Source organism: Populus euphratica, unplaced genomic scaffold, assembly GCF_000495115.2.
Source record: "Populus euphratica unplaced genomic scaffold, PopEup_1.0 scaffold3392.1, whole genome shotgun sequence".
Taxonomy (NCBI): domain Eukaryota; kingdom Viridiplantae; phylum Streptophyta; class Magnoliopsida; order Malpighiales; family Salicaceae; genus Populus; species Populus euphratica.
The window spans coordinates 1-11,073 of record NW_011503221.1 but is presented as its reverse complement, the minus strand read 5'-3'; the positions used below and the strand labels follow the sequence as shown (position 1 = coordinate 11,073).

The window sequence follows — 11,073 nt, the reverse complement described above, 5'->3', positions numbered from 1 at the left end:
TTGCTACAATTTGGACTTAAAAATGGCATTTTTAGATCTTGGGCTCTATATGAAAGTTGTAGGCCTATATCTTACCTTTCCATCCATATAAAGTAGACCTAAATCTGAGATCTATAGCTCCAGATATGATCCAATTATCGAACAGTGTTCCGGTATGGACTACACCGGCATCTCTTTTCTAAATTTGGCCATTTCTTTGTCCTTTCAATTTCAATTCTTAAATTCATCAATTAATCCTTTCATTTATGTGATAGGTCTACATTTAAAATAAATATTTACCATAAATTAAAGGTATCTTATATTATTAGATATATTATTATAAAATATGCTTTAGTTAAGGAGTTATTGATACTTCGAGTGCGAAATAATAAAATAAAACCTTGATAAAAATACACTTTTAAGTACTAATCAGCTGACTGGTTGGACAACACTATTGGTGTTGAGAGAACGGTAAGTGGTAACAATAGTAAAATCCATTTAGAAAAAGAAGAGAAAAAACCTAGCTACAAAAAAGAAAAGAAAAAAAAATTGATGGCAAAATATTCTGATACAAGTTAAGAATAATTAGAAGGTTAACTTTTAATTTAGCCCACTCTTTTCTATTTATATGTATATGTAAAACAATACACAATAATTAAAATAGAAATTATAACACTTTAGAAATGCTTATAATATTTATTATATATTATACATTCCATAATAGTCCAAAGTAACTACCTTCTCCTTTTCTCTCCAAGCAATTTCCCGCCCTAAAATCCAAAATCCTAACGCTAACGATGCCTCACCGTAAAACCCTAACACCAATCGCAACCGCAAATTCAAACCTCAAAAGGCCAAATTCAAGTCCCCGCCGCGAACAATTACTTCCGCCGCCGGCGAAGACGCTGGCTCGCGTCCATCCTCTAGAACACTGCACCGTTCCGTATTTTAATTTCGAATCTGAAGCACCAAAAGAAGTAAAGCTCTCCGTCGCTAATGCAGTCAAACTCGACGATGGACGTGAAACGCAGCGTTTCAGGACTCACGATGGGCTGAATGGTGATTTACGTGTCGATTCCAGGCGATTTGATGTGTTTGAAATGAATGCAGATTTTGAAGAACCGTTCCGTATTTTAATTTCGAATCTGAAGCACCAAAAGAAGTAAAGCTCTCCGACTCTAATGCAGTCAAACTCGACGATGGACGTGAAACGCAGCGTTTCAGGACTCACGATGGGCTGAATGGTGATTTAAGTGTCGATTCCAGGCGATTTGAGGTGTTTGAAATGAATGCAGATTTTGAAGAAGGAAAAGACGACGATTGTGATTATGAGAGCGAGGAGGAGGAAGAAGAAGAAACTGTGAATGAATGTAATAGCGATAGCTTTTATGGAGGAGTTTGCTGACGGGAAATGTGAATTTGTTAGATTTTGAGGGTGAAGAAGAAGTCGGGAAGGAGGAGAGATTGTTGGCTGTGACGCGGTGTTTTGTCAGGGCGAAAATTTATGTCAAAGCGGGAGACGGTGGGAATGGAGTGTTGGCTTTTCGGCGCGAGAAATTTGTGCAAATGGGGACCTTCTGGAGGGGATGGATGTAGAGGATGGAATGCTTCTGTAGAAGTTGGTGGTTCAATGAATTCTTCGTTGCCATTTCGGAATATAGTGTATTATAGGACGGGGAGAGGGGTCCATGAGCAAGGGATGAGCATGGATGGAGCGAAAGGAGAGGATGTTGTGGTGAAAGTGCCGGCGGGGATGGTTGTTTGGGAGTCTGGGAATGAGGAGGTTTTGTTGTGGTCATGCCTGGTGGGAGAGGTGGGAGAGGGAATGCTGCGTTGAAGTGTGGGAGTGATAAGGAACCTAAGATTGTGGAGAATGGTGAAAAGAGGGTTTAGAAATAGTTAGCGTATTTTTAATCGTGATTTGTGTTTCGCTGTTAGTCGTTAGGGCTACTTTCTATAGGTTGCCTTTTGGATTGTATTATAAATTGTTTGATTTTAGTGTTTGAATTGTTTTTTTGGCATGGTGTTTTCGTATTGATACTTTTTGTAGTACTGTGATTTAATTTGATTGATCTTACTTTGCTTTGATTAAAGCCATGATCATGAGAATGGTGAAAAGTCAGTATAATATACATTTTGAACTCCAATTGGTTTGCTTTGATTAAAGTGATTGATCTTTCTGCTAACGTTCTGCATTTTTAATGTGCTGGAGTTGGTTTATCTAGTGTTGCATGACTAAGAATGCTATGTTTGATTATATTGTCAAGGTTAATACAATAAAGTTGTTAAATTTCAATTGTTTGTTATGCTTGAGGGATATAGCTATATATTCTAGAAGAGGTTTTTTTGATATGTGCTCATAAGAAGTAATGGCGTGCATGAACAGGTGGTTGGAGCTGGTCGCAGAAGTTGGAATAGTGGGTGCCCCAAATGCTGGGAAAAGCACACTTTCGAGTTTCACAAAGTGCTGCTCAGCCGGCATTTGCAAATTGTCCTTCTACTCCTTTACTTCCTAACCTGGGTGTAGTTTCATTTGATTATGATTCTACAATGGTATTAGCAGACCTTCCAGGTTTACTTGAAGAAGCGCATTGGGGTTTTGGTCTAGGTCAGAGTTTCTACCAGACACAGAAAGGTGTTCTGCTCTGGTACGGGCTTTCTATCATGAGCTACAGCTAATTTAATTATCAGATCCGTGGTTATAACACTAAGTTTTGTAGTTTGAGCTTGTCATGCTGTCCTGCCTTGGCTCTGTAAGATTCTCCATCCTTGAGTTCTTTTGGGTCACTGGAAATCACGTGATGTGCATGATATTTTTCTGACAATTGGACCAGTGACTTGGTGCATAGTCTAATTTGACAAGAAGATGAAAAAACCGAGTAATGTTGATCAAACAACATCGAACTTAGACAGAGCTCCTGAATGATAATTTGAATTAATGTAACAATGTGATCCATATCTACCATCTCTTCACCCATGGTTCTCTTATTTTCTTTCTTTTCTTGTCTTTTTCATCAAGGACATTTGGATGGGCTTCATAGTCGCCTTTTGGATGGGCATCATCCTCTCCTATTATTTGTTTGATATTTCTACTGATAGAGTCTATATTGTTTGGGATTCCTAGGTACATGTTGATAGCTCTTCACAGCAGCCAGAATTTGAGTTTATTCTATTTGTCTTGAGCTGGAAATGTTGAGTCCTGAGCTTCATGAGAAGACCTATGTAGTTGCCTACAAGAAAATGGACCTTCTGGAGGCATACGAGAACTGGCTGTTATTCAAGTAAAACCACAAGCACATGGGATCGAGACTTTTTGCACGAGTGCTGTGAAGAGAGAAGGTACACATGAAGTGATCCGTGCTGCTCATAAGCTTCTGCAAGAAAGTAATGAAGCCAATAAGGGGTTTGAAGGTCAAATTTCTACATCTAATTTATTTTTTAAATTGACTTTAGTAAAGGCTTAGTAGTCATGCTTGTGCTCTTAAAAACATGTTTCGTATCCATTATTTCATTCCTACAGTTTCTTGAAGAGCTTTCATCTGTTTTAGGTTGGTTCCATCCAGAAAATTTGAAATTTGAATCATGTTTCTGATATGGTTCAAAAGCAGCAAAGAGCTCTTATCATTGACTTTGAAATCTCTTATGACAACGCATCCAATACATGGCATGTAGTTGGGGCTGTTTATACTATATTTTTCTGTCACCTCTTGAGTAAGCATCTTTGGTTGATTATGTTCTTGTTCATCTCACCTTTGCTTGCCAAATGTGATTTCAGATTATACTGTATGTATTCATATATGTCTTCTGTCTGAACATATGTTCCAGTAACCTAGCAAGGTGATGCTGACTACGTTAGGTTTTAGTCCAGGTAGAGCGTGCGAAATCCTTGCAGTCATTTTTACTAGAATCTCAAATTGAATTCTCTACACTTTTCTATCTTGGCCAGTGGATTACCAAACCGCAAACCTGCATTGTTTACCTGGTTTGGCCAATTCAGTTGACATGAGCATTTTGTGGATGTTAGCATCCATACAACGATTAAGCACAGTAGAACCTTGCTGGAACGAATTAAACTTGTTTGTAATACAGAATCATCAGGAACTGTGTAACCTTGGTTGTGTACTATTCTCATTTCTGTATTATTGTTTGCATTTAAGTTGCCTGGTTATCATTGATTGGGAAAAAATCATCATCTTGTTTAATAGCCTGGTTCTATTCAATTGCTTCTATTTTCTATTAAGGATCCATTTTCTCCAATTATGTTTGTGCATATTTAATCAATGATTCAGTTGCTACTCTATGATAGAACAAAATTTGCCAGAACTTGAATGCTTGTGTGTGATCATTGCTTCCCATTGGACATTTGACTATACTTTTGTTGTCAGTTTCCATTACATCTGGCATGTTGTGGATTACATCATTTATATTTTTCAGATAACATCCTTTCCTCCTGGTTGTCTCTACTCTGTGTTGCATCTGGAGTTTTTAATGCATAATTTTGAACAGATATAAAGATTCTGAGAGAAGATTCCAACATGTGTTGGAGGCTTGTGGTGTTAACAAGCCACTCTTGAAGATGGGAGTCAAGGAAGGTGACTCTGTGATTGTTCGAGAGGTGCGTAGAGCTTTTATCCTCTTGATGTGTCAACTTAGCTCACCATGACTTTCTTAAACTCTCTCTCTCACACATGTACACACGCAGAGACACGAATGCACTCAAAGTATGTTCTTTCATAGATTCTAGCATGCAAACTTCCATCACGGTTAGTTGCCACTAACATTGGCGAGACCATGTAAATCAGGTAAGGTACATTATCAACTTTGAGTCCTTAACTGCCTCTGTTGAAGCCCACAAGCTTGTAACTGATTCAACAGAGATTCCAATTTTTAAGTGGATAACAACTCATATTTCTCATGATGCCCTATTCTTTTCTCAAGCCAACCTCATGTCCACCTGAAGATTCTTTTAATGATTGTCATCTTTTTATAGAATTTTATTCTAGTCCATTGTTCGCAGAATTCTGATTGGTCTATCGAATGTGAAGTTATCATTTGATCCTACCAAATGGAGTGGGAGTAATCCTTCTGTTCTTAATACCAAGAGTATAGTGATTGAGTTTCTTAGTATCATGACCATAATGATAGAATACCTACATGGAGCAAAGTGACCACAATTTATTGCTCTTCTGCTTTTTGACAGAAAAGAGGACTTCTTCAGAGACATAGTAAAGCTTTTCCTTGAATATTTGCACGTGAGCCACTAGCATAAAACCATCTCGCGTGTCCTGTTCTTGTTTATATAACTGTCAATGCATTGTGTACAACTTTCTTATACCAATGGCATTGTTGCTTTTATTGGGTGCTAACTAGCAGCTATAGCGTAATTTCTGAAATTACTTTGGGTTACACACTTTAGCAATCCTTTGTTAATTTTTTCTGTATGTTTGAGCTCTAAGGGGTTGAAGAATTGCATTGCAGGCTCTGAAGTAGCTTCATGTGCAATTTTCCACATTGGGCAGATCGTGGTTGCGGCATATTTCATCCGACTGAAGGCATGCAGGTTGCTACAGATGTTCAGCAGTTGCTACATAAAATAACCATGTAAAGTAAACATATGCCATCTGGGAAGATGTGATGCTAGTTACCACTAGCAAAGGCAAATGAAAGTGGAGATCAAAGCTCTTTTGGCCCAATCCTGTTGTCTGATAATGAGATTACTTGAGATTGAGAACGTAAATCATAGATTCAGCACAAAATGCTAGAGGTCAGTATCTAGTTATCTATCCTTCTATTATTTGCAGGGGTGATGTTTAATAGATCTTGCTCAAATTGAAATAATGCTTGTGTAACCCCCTTGACTGAATTTGTCGAATAATTATGTCAGACCGATTTTCTTTCCATTTCCTGCCACTTCTCATCAGTTACAAAATTGCAAATGGTAGATGTGACAAAAAGATGGATATGCTATCTTTATGTCGACCTCTTCTTGAATTTATGTGGAAGTTACCCCTCTAACGATCATTGGAAAGAGCTAGCAGAACAAGAATTCAGATATGTAACAACTTGCTTCCGTTGTGGATCCTCCTCTCTGCTTTCTTGCCCCTGGAGGACTTTGGTGCTGCAATCCAACCGGTACAGCCCTTCACAATAGGATGACAATGTATATCCATTGATAAGGATTTGTACTATTCATACCAAAACCCGAACCCAAAATTACTATCAAATTCCTGACTTGAACTCGGACAGGTATGGATTTTCTATATATGAACTTGAACCTGATTGGTTCGGTACCCATTGGGTATCCACAACCCGAACCTGAATGTTAAACTTATAACTATTTAGTACATGATTAGCTTGTTATATATGTAATCTTTTCAAAATTTGAGATTATTATTTTTTATTTCAGGTTGGGTTCGGGTAATATTCATTCTGAACCTGAAACCTAATATTTTACCTTTGAGTTTTATCCAAGTACGATCGATTCTAAAAAATTCCTTCCTCAGGTTTTCAGGGTAGGGTGAAATTGCTGTCAGTATATATTACTCGAAACGAACTGATTGGTTAAGAAATTACATGAGAAGATCTCATTATGGGAATTCAGTTTCTTGGATGCAATCGATTTTGATAACTCTAATATATCAGGATTCCCAGGCACTGGATGGGTAATCCAACTAACCGTTTGTTGGATCAAATAGTTTGGGGTAAATTTGTTCTTTTCCAAATAGTTTCTCAAAAAAAGTTATCCAATTCTTTTTGTGAATCAATAAAATAATTCACCATATTTGAAGATATATACAACCTATGATTGTGATCATCTACATATAATGAAATATTCTACTTCAAAGTTATTTTTTTAAGAAGTTTTCACAATCGGATAATTATTAAAATGTTGGTTAATTAAGTTAACATAATGTTATGTTTTATTGATTCTAAAAAGAAAATTTTGTTATAAATTGAATAAATATAAAAAAAATAAATTTAAGTGAATAATTATAGACAAAAAAATATAAGTGATATAGCTTCTGCGTTGTATATCATATATTATAGTGGTCATTATATAAAAAAATTAGTAACTTACAATCTTTTAATAAGATCCCATACAATTTTAATGAAAAAAATTTTTATCATAATTTTAAAACCAAGATTTATAGGATAGGTCGGCTTGTCAATATTTTATTGATTTTGAATTTTAAAAAATAAAGGAAGAAATTGATTAGGTTTGATTTGTTATAAACTTGGATTAACTCATGCAACTAGTTCACCTAAAACTAGTTCACCTAAGTAAATCTTGATAGAAAACTTGTTTTCTTTGTATTATTTTGATATCTTAAAAAAAGTTAACTCTTTTAATTAATTACCTAAGTAGGATTATGTTTTAAAACTATAGTTAGATATGAATAATTTTTGTTATAAAGAATCAGTTTAGCTCCTTTCATTTTTTATAGGAAAAGGTTTTTATCCCTTTAATCTTGTACATGTTTCTCTTCTCTATAATATTTATGATGCCACTCATTAAAAAAACAGCTTATTTTGTATCACTAATTATCTGCTCTTTCGTGCAATAATTTTTGCAATAAAGAAAAAATCCTTTATATCCTTTTTTATATTAATATTTCAGAAAAAAAACATAATTTGTTGTAATGTAGAACTTGCACTCCCTTTGATTATAAATCATGTGCCATCTTTCAATAGATAGACACTAGTTTTTAGAATCGAAAAATATTGTGGTTGGATAAAACAAAATTTGAATTTAAAATTTAAGTTGCAAAGAATTATTTGATATTGTTATTAAACTTGATTTAATAGATTAACCTACTTAACTTTTTAACTTGTCCTATTTTAAAATTAACCCTACAAGATTGTCATGACACGATTTAGTTGACTTGATAAATTTAAAAATAAATCAAATAATCAGTAAAAAACATGATTTAACTTTTAAAAAAATTTCAAAATGTATTTTTTTAATATTAAAACGATAACATATTAGATCGACGAGAACTTTATAACTTAACCCTCCAAACTCATAATCGGATGATGAACTCCATCGAGTTTCAAAACTTTGTTTTCTCAAACTAATTTTTACTTAATAATATAAAAATAAGAATAAATACATATAAAATTGAGTACCAACCAAATACTGAAATGTTTGTTTGAAACTATGATAACTTTATAGAAATCAAATTATGCAGACCAATTCAAAATCAACCAAATATTAAAGGATAACATTAATTAGAAAAAAGTTAAAAGATTTTCTTTTTTAAAAAAGAAGGAAAGTACTTGGATTTGTTATCATACCCAACACAACAAGTTTTTCTTAATATGAAAATAATGACATATTAAATCGACTTGAACTTCATAACTTAATTTGCAAACCCATAATTTGGATTATGAACTTTGGTTTAAAAACTTTGTTTTCTTTAAACTATTTTTTATTATATGGTATGATAATAAAAATAGATGTTTGTAAATAATGAGCATCAATCAAATATTAATATGTTTTTTGATATTACGATAATCTCATAACAAATCAAAATAAATTATGATGATCAATTTAAAATCAATAAAATATTAAAGAATAAAATTAAAAAATTTAAAAGATATATTAAAAAATAAAAATCATTTTAAAAAAGTGTATATAACCTAATCACTAAATTTTTTTTCAACTGTCTTATAAGAGAGTATAATCTCTTATCACTAAGTGGAATTTTTTTTTTAATATTTAATCAAATTTTCATATTTGCATAAAAATATAGGAGTATGAATATGATTATTATTAAATATATTTGGCCATACAGGCTAATTGAAGACTCATTTAACTTGTATGAATATATTTATTATTGTAATATAAGATGTTTTTTAAAAATACTTTTCTACATAAGTTAATTGTGATATGATTGATCTAGTTAAGATCTATTAGTTTTATTTTTTTAAATAACAATATTTTGATATTTTTTAAAAATATATTGATATAAACTAACCTAGCTGAACACACCTGATTCAGAATTATTGATATAAACTGGCCTAGTTTAACAAGTCCAATTCATGATCGGAATATCTAGCCGGAATAACTTTTGATAACACGAGGGAGATGTGACAGATATAAAAAGGTGCTGGTAACTTGTGGCAAGAAAGTACGTAAATGGGTAGTGCGTGCCATAAAACTAGAACAAAGGACAGAGGCTTCTTCTCATTCTCAACCATCCAATCTAAATCCAACTGTTGAGAATGAATCTTTGACCAGATATAACTTGAAGATTCGATTTCACTGTTCTACAAGCAGGCACAGATAATTTATTTTCATCGACAAATCTTCCCCGTGCATCTTCATGGTACTTATACACGTCCAGATATCTGACACGTGTCCATTCATGATTTACAAAGAAGATTGAGCTTTCACTCTGGCTTGGCTCGAGTCTTAGGTGGGCCATATGATGACTTGGAAATAGTATCTCGTGGGCCCACGTGATGACTTGGCAGTAGTGTCCGAAGTTCTGTAGTCTAAGTACTAGGTCTGGTCTTTTGAGTTACGTGGCAGTGTCCCATTTGCTGGTTTAAAATTATTTTTGTTGGCTGAAAGGACTTTTACTGTTTGACAATAAGAAGAAGATCTTTCCCTGCAGTGAAATAGTAATTACATGCACTTGGGATTCAGAGGCATGACTGAATATACGGGGGACAAATTGGTCAATTAGCTTATAAGTTAAAAGGAAACGGCAAATCAATAGGGATATAAAAAGTTTTGCTGAAAGTACATTTAAATGTCATGACCATGATATTTAATTAATTTTGTTGTTTAGAAATATAATATATAATTAATGTTATGTTTCAGAATGTATTAATTGAATATTACATTTTTAAATTACAATATCAATAAAACTTTAATAGACATCCCAACTATTCCATAAAAATTCTAGCAACAAATTTTCTTGTATCTAAATCTAACAAAGGAATAATTCTTAAGAGATTTATTGTTTAGTTTATTAATGTGATATTTAATTTAATTAATAATTTTAGAGAGTATTTGTTTTAATTTTAATAAAATTTAGACAAAATTTTCTCTATATAAAAATTATTCACATAATTCTATCTTATTTTAAAAAACTTATAAGGAGTCACAATAACCTATCACAACAAATTCTCATATTTTATAATCACAAGTAGCCTTATACACACACACACATACACATACAAAATAAATCTCATATTTAAATAACACAACATTCTAATAATTGAAATCCCAAAACATATCAACATAATCCATTTATCTGTCTATGTCTATATTGTCTATTAGATAATTCGGGTTCATCAATAACACTAATGCTTCCTGCTCCTGCTTATTCTCGAGTAACTGACATGATCAAAATATTGATGTCTTCTCCCAAGTGTAGGAATATTGAAGTAATAAATAACTCGGCAAGATCGGGGTCGAACCACATGAAGGTTAACTATATAAATAACAACAACAACAACAATAATAATAAGAAAAAGAAGAAGAAGAAGAAGTTAAAAAGGACTTTAAGATGTAAGATTAATGTGCGGATTAAACAATGATAAAAACAAATGTCAAGGTTAGAAAATTCACTAATGATATTTTAAATAAATATAGTATAAACTCTTTTTATTACTCAACTAAAAACCACACACAAAGGATGTTCCAATTGAATTATAAATTATTAACATGATTACATTAGTTATCTTATTCAAATAATGCTAATACTTGTAAATATTATCAGGTATTCAAGATTATAACTTATGTTAACAAAAAATCAAGTTCCTTTCATAGCATAAGTGTAGGTTATACCATACGGTTGGGCTATGAAAGTGTCAAGTATTTGTTGTACCAAGTGCTATACAACACAAATCTAGATTAACCATTTAACAAGCAAAGTATTAAAAGTGAACAAGATAACAAATACAAAACATGTTAGTATCAAGCATTAAGGTCCATGTTGAGTTTATACTATACTTATTCTTACACCATTAGAGTAACATTTTCACCTTGACATAATAAAATTAACTAAACATAATGAAAGAGAAAAACATAAATAAACAATATAAGAACATAAATAAGATATGAGTTAATTAAGTAAAGGA

General features: G+C 32.8%; 2 long non-coding RNA genes and 1 pseudogene across 4 annotated transcripts; 2 read left to right on the top strand and 1 right to left on the bottom strand.

The window, feature by feature from the left end:
- Positions 1 to 705: 705 nt before the first annotated feature.
- On the top strand, positions 706 to 2,123 carry LOC105119715 (probable GTP-binding protein OBGC1, chloroplastic; annotated as a pseudogene).
- Positions 2,124 to 2,479: 356 nt separating this feature from the next.
- On the bottom strand, positions 2,480 to 3,199 carry LOC105119713 (uncharacterized). Its single transcript, XR_841178.1, has 2 exons — positions 3,108 to 3,199; positions 2,480 to 3,068 (listed from the first exon to the last, which is right to left on the bottom strand). It is a non-coding gene; the product is annotated as an uncharacterized LOC105119713 (long non-coding RNA).
- A 102-nt stretch (positions 3,200 to 3,301) lies between these two features.
- LOC105119714 (uncharacterized) lies at positions 3,302 to 6,432 on the top strand. Of its 3 annotated transcripts, none has more exons than XR_841180.1 (4): positions 3,302 to 3,390; positions 4,486 to 4,594; positions 4,997 to 5,743; positions 5,901 to 6,432. It is a non-coding gene; the product is annotated as an uncharacterized LOC105119714 (long non-coding RNA). The 3 variants fall into 3 exon arrangements; XR_841181.1 differs by having other exon boundaries at positions 4,486 to 5,231; positions 5,458 to 5,743; XR_841179.1 differs by having other exon boundaries at positions 4,486 to 5,743.
- The last annotated feature ends 4,641 nt before the right edge of the window (positions 6,433 to 11,073 follow it).